Below are 23,029 nucleotides of genomic sequence, written 5' to 3'. Positions count from 1 at the left end.
TGCGTAAATTCCCACTCATAATAATCTAAATTGCGAAAATCTTACAATTAGCACCTAAACACACTATTTAGCAGCACAATTCTTTCGAAAGCGCGCCGTAGTAGTCAAAAGTGGGGTAGGTGTCTTGTCAGGTGAAACTAGTCGATATTTCCGTGACGTCAAATATTCGAAAAGTGGGGTAGAGTTTGGAAATACGCGTAAAATACCATTGTATATTCGCATCAAGGACGAGCAAGTAAAGATCATGTTTTTATCGTAAAAAATTTACAAGCACATGTAATTTTAGGGATAGATTTTCTTTCAAAGGCAGAAGCAACGCTGGATTTCAACCAAGCGTCCCTTAAGCTGACCATGCAACCAGTTCGGGAAGAAAAAAGAGAACCACCCACATTAAACCTCAACCACCTGCCTAAGGGAGAGCAACAAAAAATTCGCCAAGTGGTAAGTGAATTTGCTTCGTTATTTAGTGATATTCCAGGATTTACTCAAGTTACTAACCATAGTATCGACACCGGAGATTCACTGCCAGTTCGCCACAAAGCATACCGGTATGATAAGAATAAGGAAAAAATTATAGAATGGCACATTAGCGATATGTTACGTAAAACGATCATAACGCCCATCTCAAGTAGTTATGCTAGCCCGGTTGTGTTATGTAAGAAAAATAATGACTATCCAGTAACACATCCGAAAAGGTGGCGTTTTGCAATTGACTACCGTAAAATAAATTCCATGACTAAATATCCGGTATATTCGTTACCTATTATTGAAGAAATTTTAAGGAACATAACTTCTACGAAATATCTGACTACGTTAGACCTAACGACTAGTTATTTTCAAATAGGTGTTAAACCAGAAGATGTGCCTAAGACCGCTTTTATAACCAAGTCTGGCACTTATGCATTCTTGCGTATGCCGTTTGGCCTTTCAGGGGCACCGGCAACATTTCAGCGATGTATGGACATTGTGCTAAGGCCTGTTCTAGGAAAGACCACATTTATCTATTTAGATGATATCATTATTACTAGTGATAATCTGGACCAACATGTACAGGATTTAAGACAGGTGTTTTCATTATTAAACGAGGCCGGTCTAAAAGTTAATGTCGAAAAATGCAAATTTGCAACCCCTGAATTAAAATACTTAGGCTACAAAATATCTCAGAAAGGAATCGAGACGGACGAATCAAAAATAATCGCTGTGCAAAAGTATCCGCCGCCAAATACGGCGAAGAAGTTTTCTTCTTTTCTAGGACTTTGTTCATATTATAGGTCCTTTATAAAAGATTTTGCAGCTATTGCTGAACCATTGCTAAAATTAAAAAGGAAAAAGGCAAGATTCTCGTGAACGGCCGAAGCCAATAGTGGTTTCGAAAAATTAAAGCAAGCCCCTGTTTTGAAATTTCCTTAAAACGATGAGAATTTAGAAATTTCAGGGAATGCTTGGGATTATGCGGTAGGAGCGGTACTTTCGCAAAATCAGCAGCCCGTGGCATTTTTTAGTAGAACTTTAAATCAAACACAAAGAAATTATTCCGCGACTGAGAGAGAGGCACTTGCAGTTCTGTTAGCAATGCAAAGGTTCCGAGTCTATTTTGGAAGGGCGCCAATAACAGTGTATTCTGATCATGCGGCGGTAACTAGATTGTACTCAGGGAAAAACTTATCCCTAAGGTTAATAAGATGGGCACTCAAGTTACAAGAGTATAATCTGGTAATTAAGCACACCCGCGGAAAGGAAAATATCGTAGCAGATGCCCTATCCAGAATAAAAATAGATGAAGAAGGTAATACTGTAAAGGTGGCAATGCTCACAGCATGTACGATACATTCCCGAGAAACTGTAATAATCGAACTGGATAAGGATCCTGAATTTAAAAATATTTATAATTATTTAAAGGATCCTGAAAATTTTAGCCACCAAGATATTGTGGCGATAAGAAATAGGGCGGCCCATTACGAACTAATAGATGGTCCATTATTTTATACGAAAACTACGAATTCCAACAACAAATTTCGACCTGTTATCCCAGCTAGTCTTAGATTAAATATACTGCAGGAGTTACACGACTCCCCTTTAGCTTCTCATGCTGGTATTCGAAAAACCATCCAACGCGTATGCGAAGCAGTTTATTTTCCTGAGCTGCAAAAGTTAACAAGGGCGTATGTCCAGTCCTGCCCAACATGTCAAGCAGTTAATTAAATTAATTTCCGCCCGGCCGGGTTTCTAAATAGCATTAAATAGGAATTTCCAAATGAAATAATTGGCATCGATTTATTGGGCCCTTTCCCAAAAAGTCAGTTAAATAAAAGTCGGTATATCCTTGTTATGGTTGATCATTTTAGTAAGTGGACCGAAATTGTTCCCTTAAAACGAGCTACCGCGAAATTAGTTACTGATTCTATTTTAAATAAATATATTTTAAAATACGGGGCGCCCCTAAAATTTATATCGGATAATGGTCCTCAATTTGTAAGTAATATATTTGAAGACATGTGCCAAAAACTGGGCATACGTCATTTAAAAATGGTCCCGTATCGGCCACAATCAAATATAGCGGAACGGATCAATAGAAATATAGTGAAAATTATCCGTAGTTATGTTAAAAATTTTCATGAAAGCTGGGATAACTATGTCAATGAATTAGCTTTCGCCCTTAGGACCGCAAAACATGATACGACGGGCAAAACTCCTGCTGAGTTATTTTTAGGCAGAAAGATTATAACGCCGTTAGATAAATTATTTTATGTTCAACAAAGAGCCCCAGAATTTAAAATGGGCGATATAGAAAAATTAATCAAAGAAGCAAAAAAGAACACTGAAGTAGCACAAAGAAAACAGAAGCTCTATTATGATATGAAACGACGGGGAGTAACTTATAAGGTAGGGGATGAAGTGTTAAAAATTAAGCATTCACTTTCTTCAGCACCAGAAGATAAAACTGCCAAATTTTATCCACGATTTGAAGGACCATATGTCATAGAAAAAGTAACTCAGGCTGTAGTGGTGTTAAAAGCCAGGAATGGTGAGACCTGCACCGCAAACGTTGACCAGATAAAACCATTTTATAATCGTAATAAAATGCCAATATTTCAAGATCTTTTGCAGGATCCAGCACGGCAAGCACAAGCTCCAGAGGTGGAACAACGACAATCACAAGGGCAAGCCATTAGTAGACAAGAGCTATTGAAAAGAAAGTTCCCCTGTTGGAAAACTGAAGGTAACAAGAAAAAGAAGCCGTTCCACCGACCAGAAAAGAGAGGGCACGACCACCCTCAGAATGAAGAAGGGAGAAGTACGACTAATGCAAAGAGAGCCAGGAGAAATGACAGAAACTATAACACGGCTCCAAAACGGAAGATCTACCCATCGGATAGGAGTCTACGCAGCAAATGTCGACGAATTGATGAAGGAAGACCAGCTGCAGATGCAAAGAAGCAAGAAAAATTTGAACAGCCAGCAACGAGATCAAGCAACAACGAGAGACAGTTGTCCCGGTTCCGCCAAGACCAGCTGCCATCAAACGGCCGAGACCGCAGGCAGATGCTACAAAGAAGGTCTTCAAGGGTGACCGAACTGGAAGAAAAAGAAAGCTCATGGAGAAAACCGAAGAGCGAACCCGCACAAGAAGGAAGATGAACCAGATGGTAGTCTTCGCCACTTTCCAGGACTGGGCAGAAAAAAGGATGTCTGAATATCACAAAGATAAGTAAAACTTTATGTTACTTTGAAACCTTAAGTTAATTTTTCATTCTTACTGCAAGTGGCAGAATTCAAGAAGTTTTACCTCATGTGAAGCCTACCTTTATCGCCAAAAAGGCGAGAAATGAGTTGTTACCTATTTTGGTATTATGTTTTTCAATTACTCGCGAGTAAAACTAAAATTATTGTATAATAAGAATGTGTAAATACTTGAATATTGTAAAAGCATTGATAATCTTTGAGAAAGGTACCTTAAGAAAATTGTAAAAATTATTGTATAAAATTTTATTTAAATGATTCTGGCAAGAAAGAAGTTTTAGTCTGAAAGACTTTTGAAATGTAGTATTTCAATGTAGAAGAATTGGCACTTGCTTGGAAAAGAATAGAAGTTAACAATGTACTACTAATGTATGTTTTAAAATGCGTAAAATTAACGGCATGTTAATATGTCCTTATATACAAAGTGAACTGTTATCTTAAAAGTTAAGAAATAGTGTGATATGTAAAAGTGAAAATATTAGAGTAATGCCAAAAATTTTAACTTTTGTTGTGACTGTAAAAAGAGCAAATTATTGTGAATATGTGTTAAAGGTTGAATGAATGTAGTTAGGCTCTCTGACGCTACACTTCAGAGTTAGCCACTTTTCAGAATAGTACCTCAGGGTTTAGAGATGAATATAAAGGTGTGTTCTGAGGTCTTGTTATGTTGAATTTTAACACGTTAGTGTTTTGATTGCAGGCGGTAGTGTTAAACACTTGTACATAGACACGCTCGTGTTTGGTGTTTTTCTTTACAACACATGTCAGAGAGCACGGGGAGATAATTAAATAACGTCATGAATGAAATAAGAATTTTAAAAGAGAAATATAAATATTCATGTTACTTGCCATTTGATTGTGTAACATTTCATTAAACTAGTTTTCCTTCCAGATCTCTGGAAGGAACCAGATTTCAACTAAGAAACTCCTGTTTATAGATGCAGTACAGATGAAAATTACTTGTCCATGGAGTTGATAATGTAAAAACGACTTTTTAATTTCTAGTTTCTAGAGAGAAATGTTTGTAAAAGATTGGCCTCGCGTTAGATTCTAGAGCTAAAAGTTTTCAACAAGGTCGTTCTAGACCTCAGTTTCAAACTAATTAACTCTGGCGGGAAGTATGTAAGGATCCTAAGTTTTACTAACGTTTATTTTGTTTTAAATCTTTACTATCACTTCTTATTTTCTACTTCCGGTCAGAATTAAAAGCTTTAACTTATTTATGCAAATTTGTCTTGCTAACGCCAAGTACTTAAGTTGTGGCTTTTTGCCAAGCAAGAGAGAGGAAGGAGTTATTAGAAGCAGGCCGCTTGCCATAGTAGTTTTTACTCGGTTGCTGGTTGCCTTCAAGGCCAGAGGTTTAGTCCTCTTGATAATTTCAAACGTATCGTAGTTTTAGCAGCTCTCTGTACTACATACGGATTTTGTTAAATAACGGCCAATCTTAAAGTTAGGCACTTGTATATTAATCCAAAGTTAGTTTTAGTTGGAGTTTTAGTTAGTTATATTCTTACGTTCAGACCACAAGTGGTTGGTCTCTGTATTCCGAAGTTCCGGAAATCTCTGTAAAGATAGAAAAATAAAGGGTTTCGTATACCCTTCCTGTGTGTATTGTCTACTTCACAATTTATTGAACATAGCTTGAGTAAGCTCCCTGTTCCGAGTCAGGACAGTTCATGTTTCCAAAGCAAGTAAAGAGGAACACAAGTCCTGATAACATAACCTTTCCTCAGGCTGCAGATAATTTTATTAAAAAATCAACAATTGTGATGAAAGACGTTTATTTAGCGCCTCTAAAATCGTGGGGAACTGCAAAAGATTATTGTAATTCTGAATTTTTGTGAATATGGCGGAACATTTGCTGAGTAGGAGAAAGTTACAGCACTTCAATGCAGACTCCAAAGATATGTTTCAAATGAATTTGAGAAATGATATTAAGAGAGAATTTGAGAGACAGTATTAAGAGTAGAAGAAGCTACATAAAGATGGACTATTTTACAGCAAAATTTTAAAAATGGTTACTATTAGTAAAACTTGATAACTAACTTCGATTCTGACACACTGTACTAAAAAATGCAAACTTCTTTTTTAAGTAAGCTAAGCAGAAACACTGAATGGATACTATACTTAGGATTGCCATAATTGTAAAGCATTGATACCGAACGTTTAAGTGCTACATAAAAAAAGCATGAAAAAAGGTGGATAATTAATGGTTTATTTTACTCTAATAAAAATCAGTAAAGTTTAAGCAAGCTAATGAAATGAACACGTAGAATAATTAAAATAATTCAAGGCTATCTTTTTAGCCTAGTCATATTTTAAATTGATTTTGCTTTCTTAATTATATCCTTTTCTTCTTTCCCATAATTATAAAATCGGACACAAGTCAACTTAAAATTACAGTGGCAAATCAAAACTGTTTCAGTTGTCTCCTTAATAATTTGGTTCTTTAGTCTGACTACTGAGTTAACATTAGGAAAAATAGTCTCTCCACATTTGCATTTTTGGCTGGAATTGCAAACACGTTTTCTCATAAATTTATTAGACATAACTTCTGATCATACTTGTACAGACGGTAGTTCGCATTTTCTGAAAACAGTTTTATATTTGAGTTTTCTTATTAGCATTTTGAGACAAAGAGTTTATAAGGTATTTTCTCCCTCCTTCCAGCATACCTCCGTGGTATAACGATAGCGTAGGACAATAATTTACTTTACTTCCAGCATACCTCCTTGTTTAAAACTTTTAGCTATTACTTCCAGCATACCTTCGTAGTATAACGATACACTCGGCGTGTATTCAAGGGATCCAGGTTCGAGTTCCGAAAAGATCATTGCTCATTTTTCACGTCTTCGGCTTCAAAACAAAAATCTAATGACTCTATAGTGACTAAAAGATGACTAAATGACCAGCTCTATAGTGACTAAAATAGTGACTATAATGAACTAAAAGGTTAGGGACCACAATCAGGATTTGGGTCCTCCTAATCCCCAGTCGCCCTTTAAAAAGGGGGTGTATATAGGGTATTTTCTCTCTTCTTCCAGCATACCTTCGTGGTGGAATGGTAGCACACTCGGCACGTATTTGAGAGACCTAGTTTGGCGAAAATATTGAACATTTTTCACGTTTTCCGCGTCTATAATTCTAATGATAATCACTCTACATGTTGACATTTTAAAAATAACAATCTGCTATTGTTTTGTTTTCATTCGAATGCAGAATAAGGGAATTATATTCGAAATTAATTTTAAAATTGATAGATAGTTCGGAGGTTACGTAAATGCTTTCTCCAAGGGAAAATATTCGTATCAACAAATTGTAAAGCAGTGTAAACGTCGAGATTGTTGCATTTTAAAGAAAGGTATTTAACATATACTAAATTTGAAACGGAAAAGTATCTAGCTGAAAGTAAAGAGGAAAACATTGACCACATTCTGAGACTGTTCGAACTAGGATAAAAATAGAAAAGGTGAAGTCTCTGGTTTTAAAAGAAACTCCACCGACTCAAATATCCATTGCATCGGTGTTGGGAATATCTTCTGGCACTGTAATAAAATCACTGATAATGATTTGAAGTTTAAAAAAAAGTGTGTTTAAAGTTCATCTTCTTTTGCCGAAGCATACTGCAGAAAGAAAAAGTGTACAAAATTTTACGGAAAACACCTAGCTGCTTATAAATGGAAATTTGTGGTAACATTGTAGAGACATTAGGTTATTTCGAAGCAGAAGTCGGTGAAAAATTATCATTGCCCTAGCCGGGACTCGAACTTCGGACATCTCGAATACGCACCCAGCGTGCTAACTTTCTTAGCATGAAGACAGGCTAAGACGGCGGGAGAAATACCTTATATACTCCCTCTTTTAATGGACGACTAGGGATTAGGGGATCCAATCGCCAAATCTGGTGGGTAAAGAATCATCATCCACCACCATATTTAGTTCGAGCGCCACTGTAGAGACAGTAGGTTATTTCGAAGCAGAAGTCGATGAAAAATGAGCATTTCCATCATCGGGACTCGAACCGCGGACCTCACGAATACGCGCCGAGCGTGCTGAGCATTACACCACGAAGGCTTGCTAAGAAGGCGAGAGAAATACCTTATAACAGGTAATGATGTATGCATACATTTAAGGGATTGTAATAAAAAAAGGTCCATTTTCTATTGCTCAGCTGATGAAAATGACGTAGAGAATATAGAAAAGTTCCCAAAAAGATTCCTGATACTTGAAGGATTTTATTTAATAATGAAAATAAAAACTAAAAATAATCTCAACTAAGGCTAAAAGTAAATTATTGTCCTACCAATAGAATATTTTAAAACCAATCTTGGTAGAAGAAATTGCAGACTTAATTGGAAACTTGAGCAGTAAACTTGAGCTTCATATGGGCAAAGCCTTCAGTCATACGTCTGAGTCAATTTCCATTTATTTGGCAAAGAAAGCATCAGAAACAAAAATAAAATGTATACCATTTAATGAAACATCTCTGAAATCACGTGATGCTTCTCCTATGGACTTTTGCACTTTCGGTTTCTTAAAGAGTCTTAGAAAAACGGCATCCAAGAATACTAAACGGACTTCGGAAAACGATTTAAGAGAAGTGGGATTTGTAGAAAGCCTGAATAAATATTTAAATTTTATATATATCTGCTAAAACTGTCAAGATATCAGACTTGCTGCATTCTAACAGCCACATTTATGACATCTTTGACATCATTCAAAACATCTTTGAAGAATTTTAGAATCATCCGGAATATTAACAGTATTTAGAGGCAGCTGTATCAAAAGTCTATTTCAGAGTACTTTTCGAATTAAAATACTTCGTTCAAAATTCATAGAGTTCTTAAATGGCATTTAAATAATTAAACAACATGATCGATATCTGATATTTTCCCTAGATGATTTATTAGATAACGAGGAAAATTTTAATTTTAATAAAAATGCAAAGCATAGAGACGTTTTTATTAATATACTTCAGTCAAGTTCTGATATAGAATTTTACATTTGTTTTTTTTAAAAGGTTGTTTAAGGGCTTTCCTCAAAGAATTTTCTTAAAAAAGCATTTCCTGAAAGAGCATTTAAAAACATATTTTTAAAAATACTTTATATCTTGCGAAAAAGTTGGGAAATTTATTAACATTTCTTCATATTTCAGGAGTTATATAGTTTAATATATAACTGGACATTAGTGATAATGCAATTAAAATATCGCATACGATAAAAATTATGCTTAAAACACTCAAAACTAAATTTTCCACTTTTATTTAAAAAGCAAATGAAAACATAGCTTCTCCTAATTGTTAAATAATTCATTTAGGAGCGGAATTTAAACGAATAAATATTTCATTTTTTTCCTTGAAAAATATAACAATAATATACTAAACATAGAAACTGAAATGTAGTACTTCATTTTATAATGAAAGATACAGTGCTTCATTATTTATTGGAACTCGAGAGTTCCAATAAAGCACCTGAAATAAATGCCAGCCTGAAGTTTCTAGGTAAATTTATGTTTTTCAAAACATAAGACGAACATATGCTTAAGGCCATTAGAAGAAGCTGTAAAAGAGTGTAAAAAATTCTACCCGCAGCAGAAAATGTAGCACGAGTAATGATCCAAATTAAAACACCCAGATAAAAGAAAATTCCTAAAATGTACAAATACAGTCAATCCCCGATCAGCGAGGCACAGCCGATTAACCATCCCTTTCTAAGCTTATGTACGGTAATATGATGGAAAATTATTCTCACAAACCATGAGCTAAGAACAAAATTGTCCACGGAAAATCTAAGCAGAGAAAAAATGGTTTCTGAGAAAACAGCATTGACGACGGATGAAGTCTGCTAGATGCCAAAAACTGTAAATATTGTTTTTAAATTTCATTTGTAATTTAGTTTCTTCATCGTTTTCGGGATGTTTCATGATATTTATTCTTCCATTATTCTCAGAATGTTCTATTTATTATTCTATTCCATTATTTTTACTGTATTCTATATTCGCTGTATTTCTATTCTATTGTATATCTATTCTATTATCTATTCTATTTATATTATTTCATTTATTTCTATTCTGTTTCTCTATTTTATTTCTATTTATCTATTCTATTCTAGTTCTCTGTTTTATTTCTACTTATGTATTCTGGTCTATTTTCTATTCTGTTCTACTTCTATTTTATTCTATTTCCTACGCTATCTAATTCTTATATTCTATTTCTATTATTTACATTTACTTTTATCCTATTTTCTATTTTTTATTCTGCTATTCTATATTTCTTATTCTATCTCTATTCTAGCGATTCTATTACCTTCCATTATTCGTAGTATATTCAATGCTATTATTTTCTATTCTATTTGTATTCTATTTCTAGCTTCTGTTTCTATTCTTCTGTTTTATTTCTATTCTATTTGTATTCTATCTTCTGTTCTATTTCTATTCTATTCTATCTATTCTTTTCTAGTTTCCTATTCTTCTGTGTATTCTATTATATTATCTTTCTCTATTCTACTATGTTGTTCTATTATATTTCTATATTTTATCTACCTATTAGCAATGCATTTATTTTTTGAGAGCTGTTTTAATTTATGATATTAAATAAACTTATTCTGTAGATTAAACTGCTTGAAAAATACAGGTAAATTGCTAATAATATTTTTCTTTTCATTTTAATATGAATCATTCATCTTTTCAGCCTTTTAAATCTGTTGCAGTAACCGTGAGTTTGAGTTAACTGTCCCTAATATTATAAGGCATTTCTCCCACCTTCTTGGCATGCCTTCGCGGTGTGGTGGTTCTGCACGCTGGGCCGTATTCCAGAAGTCCGTGGTTCGATTCGCGGCAAAGGCGTTTGCTATTTTTCATCTTTTCTGTTTCCAAAACTATATACAGTGGTGCCCGAACTAAAAGGGTTGTGGATGATGACTCTACACACCCAGGATTTGACGATTGGGTCCCCTAAAAACCCCAGTCGCCCTTTAAAAGGGGGAGTATATAAGGTATTTTTGCCACCCTATTGGCATGACTTCGTGGTGTAGTGGTTCTGCACGCCGGGCCGGTATTCCAGAGGTCCCGGCGAAGGCGTTTGCTATTTTTCATCTTTCCTGCTTCCAAAAGTATACCTAATATCTCTACAGTGTTACTCCGACTAATCCGAAATATATATATATGTAAGATATAACAAAATATGATAGCTGTTTCAAAATATAATTGATGACCTCAAAATTAACATTCTAAATTTGATCATCTACCCCTAAATTCATCTCTTCTCACAGGTTCCAGAGTTTTCTATCTTATGTAACGTTTTAATGCAGATGCCTCTTGTCCAATCAAATTAATTGTAAACCAGAACTGTGAACTGAAACTTCACCCTTCTTCCTCTGAAGTTCTATGATACTCTGCCCTTTTCCGCGTTACCTCTCCTGCTGGTAAGAGGTATTTCATCCACGTTGCTGCCGCTTACTTGCTTAAGATGACGTCGTACTTCAAAATGGAAGTTATTCTATTCAAATATTATTAAGAAATATCTTGTATGAAAAAGGATTATTTGATATGCACGGAAAAAATAAAGATTGTGATTTTTCAAGATATGTTGTGCTAAATTGCTTTATCATGCTTTCCACTCTGCCACCTTCAAGCCACTACGGTCTTCTCGGTCATCTACGCAGTATCGTAAGCTGTTGGGAGGTCCACTGCTTTCATATACGCATTTACAATCATTACATATATATCCGGAATATATCTGTATATAAAATAGTTCTTCAGTACTCTGAGTTATTCGTAAGAAATCTACTTCAATAAGTCGCAGTTCATTACCATAAGTACCAATGCTGCTCTGTCTTTGAAGGTTGCTTTTAACGATCATCTTCCATTTTACATGTCTAAGTAGTTTATGTAACTATATTAATTTGCCCTTCTCGTTCATTTGCACCATTCTCGTAAATGAAATTAATATGTAAACAATAAAGTTTTCAGTTAATTTTATTTAATTGACCAAGCACCTTTAATGAATTCCAGAATGAGCAATATAAAAAGATAATATTAAATAAATAAAAGCATTAAAAACATTATACTCCTTTAGCGCAACTATAAAACGGTATCACATATAAGGCATTCTGCACAAGCTTGTTTTAAAAGAAAAGAAAAGGCCTATTTTACAATGAGCTTGGAAAAACATTAGTGATCTTCGACAAGGATGATTTTAATCTTAATTCTATGCTTGATGTCAAACTCGGTAAAAACATTTACTTGCGAACCACGAAGTAAGTTTTAAATCTGTATTAAGTTAATCATCTTCTAGCGACCACAGAAGACCAGAATTATTCATAAACGTGGATGTTGGTTTTAAAAAGGACACATTCTATTTTTGAAGTATTAGACTAATTATATAAGACTGATATAACGGTTTGGATTTATTAAGTTATATCGATGCAACAACATGAAAAAGATGCAATGTTCTCGCCTGGATTCGAACGAACCCCTCGACTATGTCAAGCATGCTTCCAGTTACACCACGAAGCCGTGTGGAAATGACGAAGAAAATACCTTATATATTCCATCTTTCAAAGGACGACTGGGGATTAGGGGACCCACTCGCCAGACTCTGGAGGTGACGAATTATAGTGCATTTTTTTTTTTTTTTTGCTCTGGCGACACTTGTACAATCATAAAATATCCGCAATGCCCTCGCTGGCATTCGAACTCCGTACCTCCCGAATAGGCGCCCAGCATGCTTCCAGTTACGAAAGCATGCAGAAAATAGGAAGGAACTATCTTACAACTTTATAAGGGTAGCCTCACAGACGGGAAAGTGGTTAGTGACTCTGACTGTCGTACCGAAGGGCCCGGATTCGAATCTCGGAGGAAGTATGGATGTAAATCGTCTGTCACAGGACGCAACGGCGGTCCATCTGTTAGGTGCCTCCATAATAAAGTGACCACCGCTTCTAACCTTAGTAGTGGCCAATGCTCTTAATAACGGCTAATGCTAATAATTAAAAATATTATAAGAGCATTTTAATGGAAGCACGGTTAGGAAAGTGGCAACAGGTTTTTTTATATATATATTTTCAGGAAGTTTTTCTTGAAATTTGAGATTATCTTCGCATCACTTAATGCTACGGGAAAGAAAAGAAATACCCAACATCCTTTACCGTCATAATTCTCTTTTTTAAGTTGTGTTAGTCGGATTTATTGTCATAACCATTTATGTGACAGTTCTGCCTCATGAAAAGAAGCAAAAGGATGCAGTGTATTTCTCAGAAATAAAAATCACTATATTTTAAACAAATGATTTTTAAAATTACATCAAGACATCACGCAGTATATGCAGACTTGTTCCATACTTTATATTTACAATAAAACTTTCATTTTTCATACAATGTATGTAATGGAATAAATAAAATAGACTTATAAGCTGCAGTAAATTTTTTGTAGGGTACTACTAAGATACATTCACTAAAGTAGTTAATATATCCATAGCTAGTAATAGACTACAGTATATTTACAAACAGATTATGTAACATTACGCTGTATTCCAATAGTTACCAATTTCTCTATCTCTCGTGAACTTTGCAATTAATGTACTTTACTTGGGCTTAGTTAATTTATAACTTACTATTTGAGCTAATAGCAAATTCATCAAGTTGCCCGCAATTAGATTTGGTTAACAAAAGCACCAAAGAAAACTTCTTACCCCATTTACAGTGCTCCACTTTTAACAACATAGCATGATCTTCCTCCATGATAGTATCTCTCTGAATTTTCTCAAAGTATATAAATTTTTAAGAAAACAAATAGACTGAACTTCCCGGTTGAAATAAACCTTTTTGCTAGTTATCAATAAAAAGGAGGAACTAATTTCTTATGTAATAAATTTAAAATTCCAAAAATCTTCAAGAATTTCTCGTCTTTCCAGGATTCCCTAGAAGTATTCAAATTCGAATACAGTAAATAGTCCTACAACTGACGTAAGTCTGATTTGCTCATTATCGCATACAGCTGCTCTAACACTGATCTCCTTATTACTGCATACACCTGGTGTAACTCAGATTTGCTTATCATCTCAAGGTATTGCTGTCATTTTAATTTTCTCGATTCTTGACTTCTTCCTTCTGATGAAAACGATTGTATACATGACTGTCAGGTACATCTTATCTCCGCCTCTAAATTTCTCATTCATTCTTTTAATTATTCTAAAAATCATGCTACGTGAAATTTTAAGCAGAAACATTTTTGCAATTCATGCAAAGCTATGTAAAAATTTAATTTACTCATTAATAATCTGTAAAGGATTTTTCTGGCCCAATATACATACATATATGTATGTATATATCTACGTATGTATGTATATTATATATATATATCATCGGCCCGTCAGTATAAACTAAAATGCATTTCTGAAGTTATTTCTCTTTATTTTTCACTATGTTAAAACAAAAATATACATATTCTTTGAGAAAAATAATGTACTTAGGTAATAATTATAAGCAGTTAATAAAAGTGATAACTCGATTCCAATGTCGAGCTTTTAAGCCTTTTTCTGGAAGTTATTTTGCATGTTTACGATTTTACATATTATCACAATAAAATTTTGCTTCAGAAAACCAGAAAATTATTATAAATTTAATAATTCACAAATTTAAATTTATAAGAAAACGTGCAATTTTATAATTAAAAGTGGTTAAAAATGAAAATACCTGTTGTCTAGAAAACTGAGTAATATATTAAAATTTAGACAGCATATACAGTTTGCTCCTTCTCAAAATACCTGTGATAAGAATCTCGTATTACTTTTCGTATTTCTTTAGAGATTATTACATCCCAAAATAATCTCTTAAAAAAAAAACTATTTTTTTTTTCGATTTCCCAATCTTTAGAATTTTATGAAATTGAAATATAATCTTGTCTTTCCTCCATGTTGATTGCAATATTTTCCTTCCTATGAAATAAACCTAGACTATTTTATACACCGTAATTTTTCATCTAGTCAACGAAATTCAATAAATCTTCTTCGAAAATTCTAAGACCTGTATTTTTGCTAACGATTGTATTACTGCCTATTGACAATATATATATCTTTTTCTTCGGAAAGCTTAAACTCTTTGCTATCGACAAAGACAGTTTTGCTGCCTTTTCGAAATTTCATAATATACTCCGAATTTAGGACATTCCAAAAAATACTCCAATTTTAGGACAAATATCCAAACACGTATACTCGCATGCCGATAGGAAAAGGTGATTTGTGTAATAAGACTGGCCTTATTACATAAACTTTCAGTGCATGACAGTGCTTAAATGTGCATATTTTATAATTGAAACTCGAAACGGATTTCGTAGCGTTCTTCAAAATCCTAAAACGATGCATAAATAATAAAAATATGTTCTAAGACTACAAGGTTAATGACATTGAACTACAAGGTGAGTAAAATAGCTTTAGCTTATTCTAAAACTTTTACATGAAATAACCACAGAAGACGAAGTTTTTAAGATTATGTGATTCTGTTACGATATTTTTTAAGGCCCCAAGGAATACCTAGGAAAGAAATGATATCGATGAAAGAAAGAAGAAAACTGCCTTTTGTAATATCATGAAACTGAATTGCTCATCAATGGCAGTTTAGATATTCGTATTGAAATCTTCTGGATATTAAGAACATGATGTATTGTGTAAGAACGTTTTAATGAAATTTTGAATTTATGACTTTTCAAGAAGTATCAAGCTTACTGTGAGAGATGAGGTTGTGGACTCTGTCGTCAATCGGATAAAGGACATATCAAGGATACAGTCTCTGTCTTAACAGGTTATGATATTGATACTTTGAAAACCAGAATGACACATGCTGTGTTCAGTGTTACAGATCAAATGCTGAAGAACAGTTGGGGAATACTATAACACGGGCCTGATGCTGTATTGCAAAGGAGGTATACGCTTGTTAACACAGTACTGTTCATAAAAAATTCATTACTACAGTTACAATTTCAAAAAACCTCATGTAAGTCTAATTAACATTATTTTCCCGCAATACATTTTTGTAATCACGGAAAGATGTTTTGATCACCGTGTAAAGACAGGTCGTAAGGATAGGCAGCCAATTAAAGGAAAATTAGAGGAAAATCCTTTCAGCATCTTACATAAGTTATAATTTTGAAACTTCTTGGCAGGGGAAAAACTGTATTTTTTGACATTTAAGTTCTAATCGTGGATTCTTCTAGCAAAGTACAAAAGATGAAGGGAGTTTCTTACCATTGTTCCGTAATTTTTGCAACTTTGTGATGAAAAATTCAATTTAGAATTATTTGTTTCTTTACTTTTTGAAAAGCGTATTTCTAACTATTTAATAAATCTTCTAATAAAGATAAACAATAATCATATTGTTGTAAGGATCCTAAATTTTACTAACGTTTATTTTATTTTAAAACTGTACTATCACTTCTTATTTTCTACTTCCGGCCAGAATTAAATGCTTTAACTTGTTTATGCAAATTGTCTTGCTAACGCCAAGTACTTAAGTTGTGGCTTTTTGCCAAGAGAGAGATTGAGAAGGAGTTTTATGAAGCAAGCCGCTTGCCACTGTAGTTTTACGAGTTTTCACTCGGTTGCTGGTTGCCTTTAAAGGCCAGAGGTTTAGCCCTCTTGATAATTGCAGACGTATCGTAGTTTCAGCAGCTCGGCGTACTACATACGTACCTTTTCAAATAAAGGCCATTCTTAATGCTAGACACTTGTATACTAATTCAAAGTTAGCTTTTAGTTAGAGTTTTAGTTAGTAGTTTTTATATTCTTACGTTCAGAATACAAGTGGTTGGTCTTTGTATTCCGAAGTTCGGAAATATCTGTAAAGTATTGAAAATAAAGGGTTTCGTATACCATTCCTGTTTGTGTTGTCTACTTCACAACTTCTTGAACATAGCTTGAGTAAGCTCCCTGTTCCGATTCAGGACCATTCATGTTTCCAACGCAAATCAAGAGAAGCACAAGTCCTGACAGTGGCTCCCGAAGAAGAAGAATAACCATGGCCGAGTTTCAAGAAGAACCGGAGGTGCCTGCAGCAGCGGCTCAGAATCCAGAAATGCCAGCTGCCGCCCTGGAAGGATTTGGTTACATCGTCCAGACCATGCGCGCATCGATGAAACCAGCAGCAAGCTTTGATGGAAACTCACCGGTGACCAGTCTTTTGGAAAAATTGGATGACCACTTCCACTGCATTATCCAGTCCATGAGTTCCAGAAAGTCACCTTAGCTACCAGCGTTTTGAGGGGCCAAGCGCTTAATTGGTTCAAATGTATAGGAAGAAACCTCTTGGGTCAAGCAGGAAGTCCCACCTGTACTTACGAAAATTTCAAGACTGCCTTAGTAAAAGCCTTTCCTGTCGTAAGAAATCGTGCAAAATTGGAAGCGGAACTCTTCAGCGCATACCAGCAACGAATCGAAAATCTTTCAAGCTTTATTTTTAAAAAATTCACGTCTTTAAACTCTTGTATGGAAGCCGGCGGGATCCTGAAATAATCCATGTAATTTTGCCTAGGTTACTTCCCCAAGTACAAGACTTTATTGAATTAAGGAACCCGACGACATTGGAAAAGTTATTTGAACTCGCAATCCGGTTTGAAAGTAGAAAACGGCAGACATTGAAAGAAGACGCCAGTACGAGCAAGGAAGCGAATTTGGCGCGCCAAGACCACAGCAAAGGCAAGAGCACGGCTCCGGAAGCAAGTCGAATGAGTGGTCAAGGGATACCCGAGTACCCAAAAACAACCGGAGAACGTCGACAGTTCAATAATAAGCCAGAAACAAAGTTTGAAGGCCAGCGGAAAAAGAAGGAAGGCATGGAAAAGAAGAAAGAAGATTTAAACTACAACGGATTTCTGCTGACGGGAGGGTGCGGAAATCCGAAGGCCAAGAAAATCCCTCTTCCTTCAAGCTAAATACAGTTATTGTGAAAAATTTGATTCTTCCAAAGATTGAAGTTTTGGTGAACAATATTCCAGCCACCGCACTCCGGGATACAGGCGCGCAGTGTTCCTGTGTGGTAGAAGATTTTTTTAGGAAATACTTCGGTAAATATAGAATATAGTATAATTCGGATAATACGACAGTGTTAGCTGCGCAGGGGGAACGATGCAAATGCATAGGTAAAATACTACTCTATATCCGTATTAAGGACCAGCAGGTAAAAATTATGTTTTTTATCGTAAAAAATCTACAAGCACGTGTAATTTTATGTATAGATTTTCTTTCAGAGGCAGAAGCAACGCTGGAGTTTAACCAAGCGTATCTTAAGCTGACCATGAAACCAGTGCTCGAAGAAAAAAGAGAACCACCCACGTTTTATCTCAACCACCTTGCCTACGGGAGAGCAACAAAAAATTCGCCAAGTGGTAAGTGAATTTGCTTCATTATTTAGTGATATTCCCGGGTTTACTCAAGTGAAGAAACACGAAATTGATACAGGAGATTCACTGCCAGTTCGCCACAAGCCGTATCGGTACGATAAGACTAAAGAAAAAATTATAGAGTGGCACATTCGAGATATGTTACGTAAAAAGATCATAACGCCCATCTCAAGTAGTTATGCCAGCCCAGTTGTGTTATGTAAGAAAAAAAAAACGATTATCCAGTAACACATCCGAAACGGTGGCGTTTTGCAATTGACTGTGGTAAATTAAACTCCATTACTAAATATCCGGTATATCCGTTACCTATTATTGAAGAAATTTTAAGGAACATAACTTCTACGAAATACATGACTACGTTAGACCTAACGACTGGTTAATTTCAAATAAGTGTAAAACCAGAAGATGTGCCTAAGACTGCTTTTATAACTAAGTCTGGCAATTATGCATTCTTGCGTATGCCGTTTGGCCTTTCAGGGGCACCGGCAACATTTCAGCGATATATGCACATTGTGCCAAAGCCTGTGCTAGGAAAGAACACATTTATGTATTTAGACGATATCATTATTACTATTGATAATTTGGATCATCATATAAAAGATTTGAGAGAGGTGTTTCCATTATTAAATGAGGACAGTCTAAAAGTTAATGTTAAAAAGTGTAAATTTGCAGCCCCTGAATTAAAATACTTAGGATACAAAATATCTCAGAAAGGAATCGACACGGACGAATAAAAAATAATCGCTATTCAAAAGTATCCGCTGCCAAATACGGCGAAGAAGCTGTTTTCTTTTCTACGACTTTGTTCATATTATAGGTTCTTTATAAAAGACTTTGCAGCTATTGCTGAACCATTGTTAAAATTAAAAAGGCAAGGTTCTCGTGGATGGCCGAAGCCAATAGTGCGTTTGAAAAATTAAAGCAAGCGTTAATGAAAGCCCCTGTTTTGAAAATTCCTGAGAACGATGAGAATTTAGAAATTTCAGCGGATGCTTCGGATTATGCGGTAGGAGCAGTACTTTGGCAAAATCAGCAGCCCGTGGCATTTTTTAGTAGAACTTTAAATGAAACTCAAAAAAAAATATTTCGCGACTGAGAGAGAGGCACTTGCAGTTCTGTTAGCAGTGCAAAAGTTCCGAGTCTATTTTGGAAGTACGCCAGTAACAGTGTATTCTGATCATGCGGCGGTAACTAGATTGTACTCAGGGAAAAACTTATCCCCAAGGTTAATAAGATGGGCACTCAAGTTACAAGAGTATAATTTGGTAATCAAACACACCTCCGAAAAGGAAAATATCGTAGCAGATGCCCTATCCATAATAAAAATAGATGAAGAAGGTGATACTATAAAGGTGGCGATGTTCACAGCATGTACGATACATTCCCGAGAAACTGTAATAACAGAACTGGGTAAGGATCCGGAATTTAAAAATATTTATGATTATTTAAAAGATCCTGAAAATTTTAACCACCAAATGTTGTGGCGATAAGAAATAGGGCGACCCATTACGAACTAATAGATGGTCTATTGTTTTATACAAAAACTACGAATTCCAACAACGAATTTTGACCTGTTATCCCAGCTAGTCTTAAATTAAATATACTGCAGGAGTTGGACGATTCGCCTTTGGCCTCTCATGGTGGTATTCGTAAAACCATCCAACGCGTACGCGAAGCAGTTTATTTTCCTGAGCTGCAAAAGTTAACAAGGGCGTATGTCCAGTCCTTCCCAACATGTAAAGCAGTTAATTACGTCAATTTCCGCCCGGCCGGGTTTCTAAATAGGATTAAATCAAAATTTCCAAATGAAATAATTGGCAACGATTTATTGGGCCCTTTCCCGAAAAGTCAGTTAAATAAAAGTCGGTATCTCCTTGTTATGGTTGACCATTTTAGTAAGTGGACCGAAATTGTTCCCTTGAAACGAGCCTCCGCAAAATTAGTTACTGATTCTATTTTAAATAAATAAATTTTAAAATACGGGGCGCCCCTAAATGTTATATCGGATAATGGTCCTCAATTTGTAAGTAATATATTTGAAGACATGTGCCAAAAACTGGGCATACATCATTTAAAAACGGTCCCGTATCAGCCGCAATCAAATATTGGTCAAAGTTCGGAAATACCTGTAAAATATTGAAAATAAAGGGTTTCGTATACCCTTCCTGCTTGTGTTGTCTACTTCACACCTTCTTGAACATAGTTTGAGTAAGCTCCCTGTTCCGATTCAGAATCATTCATGTTTCCAACGCAAATCAAGAGAAACACAAGTCCTGACATGGTATTCAAACAAACAAATTCTAAATCTGAAGTATCACATTTACGGAAAATATGAGAACAAAGGCAGGGGTAAAGAATATTCAAAGAGAGAAAAAGATATTAAATGAGCGATTTTAATTTGCAATCCCTTTCTGGAAATGTCCGAAGTGTTACTCCTTATAGCTTTGGTCTAAAAAATATTGAAAGTTCCAGAAACAGGATTAGATTGCTTTTTATTGGGAAGAAAAATTCCCTTTGGGTGGAAAAGAGACCATAAATTTGGGCTCCTTGGTTTGTTTCGTGATGGCGACGTGACGCGACAACGAATAAATTTTTCGGGCTTGTAATGGCCAAACCGAAGAGAATCACAGAGCCGACGGGCAAGCAGAAAGATGTAGCATAGCAGAAGATGCAAAGGTAGAGAAAGGACCTAAAAATATCCCTTGTATTGTACACAGGAATTAATTGACGGTTTTCTTTAAAAATTTAGTATTTTCTCTAAATCAGTGCTTAATGTATGCTGGAGCCTACCGAAGTTCTAAATAAGGGGGCTGTGGCACTTCTTTTATGTAACTGAACCACAATTTCTGCAGAAAATTCTTTTGATCTCGAAAATCTTATTTTAATTATAAGTAAGCCTTAAAAATCAGTTTAACTTCTTAATTTATGCCCCTCTTTCCATCAGAAACAAACCTGGGACGGACATTGAGACTCTTAGGGAAGGAATAGTCCTCAACCACATGTCAGAGACATATTCTCCAGGAAGTACAACGAATTTATGAGAGCGAGAAAAATTTTTCGTTCCCGAAATTACTAGAAATGATCCCCTACGTTGTACAAATCGTACGTTTTTCCATGGAAAGACATCTTTTTGGAACGATGTAATCAAATACGGGGGAGGAATATTGCTGCTTCCATTTGAAGCAACCTTACCACTTGAAGGAGAAATTATAAAGTAAGTTAATAATGTTTGAATGTGAGATGTAAAGGATTTTATATTTTTGAATAAAAACAGAATGCTTTGCAATTTGTTTCAAACGCAAATGAAGCAAAGTGCAGCTGAATTTTTTTTTGTTCGAAACTGTATTGATAGTGTTTTTGATTTTTTAATCCATACTGTAAATCAAGCAGCTATTGCTGTAAGGTACTAAGCGAATAGAACTCAAGATAAATTGGAAATAACTTTGTAAACGTGATAATGACTTTTAGAATAAAAACTGAAAAATATATATCAGTTTTATCGCAATACTCAAAGGAATAGAATTCTCATGCATCATGTAACCATCTCAAGTATCATACTGCCACAAGAAGGAGAGATGTTTAGCAGGTCTTTTAGGGAATAAATTATCATACATAATATATATAACGATAACAAAATGAGTTATATATATTATGTATAAATCATACATAATATACATAACGATAACAAAAGTATAAAATCTAGTAATAATAGTTTAAAATAAGCTATACATTTGTTATCAAATTATTAATCACAAGGGAGAATTACAATTAAAATTGCATAACCTAGTATTATTGTGATAAAATTTTACCATTTTCCCATTTTTTTGGAAAGTAAAATTATAAGCAAAATTCCATGATTGAAGATAAATCTACAAAATTCAGCATTCTGAAATATATTTGTTTATATATTTATTCAACATTTTTTCTAATTAGTGTAAGAAACGTAAAAATAAAAGATTTCTTGACAAATTTAAATTATGTTTTTATTTCCTTTTTTTTTTTTTTTTGTTTTGTTTTTTGTTTTTGAATTGTTTCTGAAATTATAGGCAATCATTGAAATAAATGATAATGACGTTATCTTAATAAATAAAAACATTCTTACCTCCATCGTCTTGCGCAGCAGCATCAGAAGTTGTATATCTGTGCTTAATTAATTTATACAATGCTTTCAAAATATTAGTCTTTTGCCAGCAGGACTTAATATTTGGACTTTCTATTCTGGAGATAGCCTCGCAAAAATTGTGCCGAGACAAAATATTTCAGATGTGCTTCTAATATTTTAAATACAGTGGTCGCCCGAACAACAAGGTGAAAACAGGTCGATAAAAAGAGCTGTTACCATATTATTGAAATCCATTTGAGTCTAGCAAATGTATCCGATTTTAACCGCAACAATTCAGAAGGGAATGTAAAGCTAAATCGATGAGCGTGAGCGATTAAAGAAATAAAAGGAAGTTTAACCAGAAAACATACTGGATAATATAGAAAAAAGATTCTAAGTATGTGCTGCTTAATATGTGGCACTGAAAACGTCTTTTCCTAATTAAAATAATATATTTTAATGCAGTTATATCAAATAGATATATTAATGAAAATAAAATTAAGATTAAAATTATTAAGAAATGTGGTTATATTTTTTTGTTAGTTACAGATTGATTAAAACCGAAAGCGAAATTACTCATCTTATGTTTTGCCTGGTTGTACGTGAGGCTGTTATAACATAACCCCTTTATTTCGCGCAGTTGCAAAAATCGGAGGACTTGGAATGCACGTGAGAGATAAAAAATAAGCTATTTATCTTACGCGTCCACAGTGACAACACTTGCCAAAGTGAGTGAATGAGGTGTCCGTGACAACATAATACAACGCTAATAATCTAAAACGTTTCGAAACTGTCTG

General features: G+C 34.6%; 1 protein-coding gene across 1 annotated transcript in view; it reads right to left on the bottom strand.

The window, feature by feature from the left end:
* Positions 1–22,366, bottom strand: part of LOC118193580 (polyamine-transporting ATPase 13A3-like) — a 236,671-nt gene extending 214,305 nt beyond the window's left edge. The window contains exon 1 of the mRNA XM_085825885.1: positions 22,233–22,366. The gene's annotated coding sequence lies outside the window, so the exon portion shown is untranslated. The remainder of the gene's footprint in view (positions 1–22,232) is intronic.
* Between the last annotated feature and the right edge of the window lie 663 nt (positions 22,367–23,029).

This window comes from Stegodyphus dumicola, chromosome 1, assembly GCF_044657685.1.
Source record: "Stegodyphus dumicola isolate Sdum_Otavi_A_Nest chromosome 1, ASM4465768v1".
Lineage (NCBI taxonomy): Eukaryota > Metazoa > Arthropoda > Arachnida > Araneae > Eresidae > Stegodyphus > Stegodyphus dumicola.
This window is presented reverse-complemented; position numbering and strand designations above follow the sequence as displayed.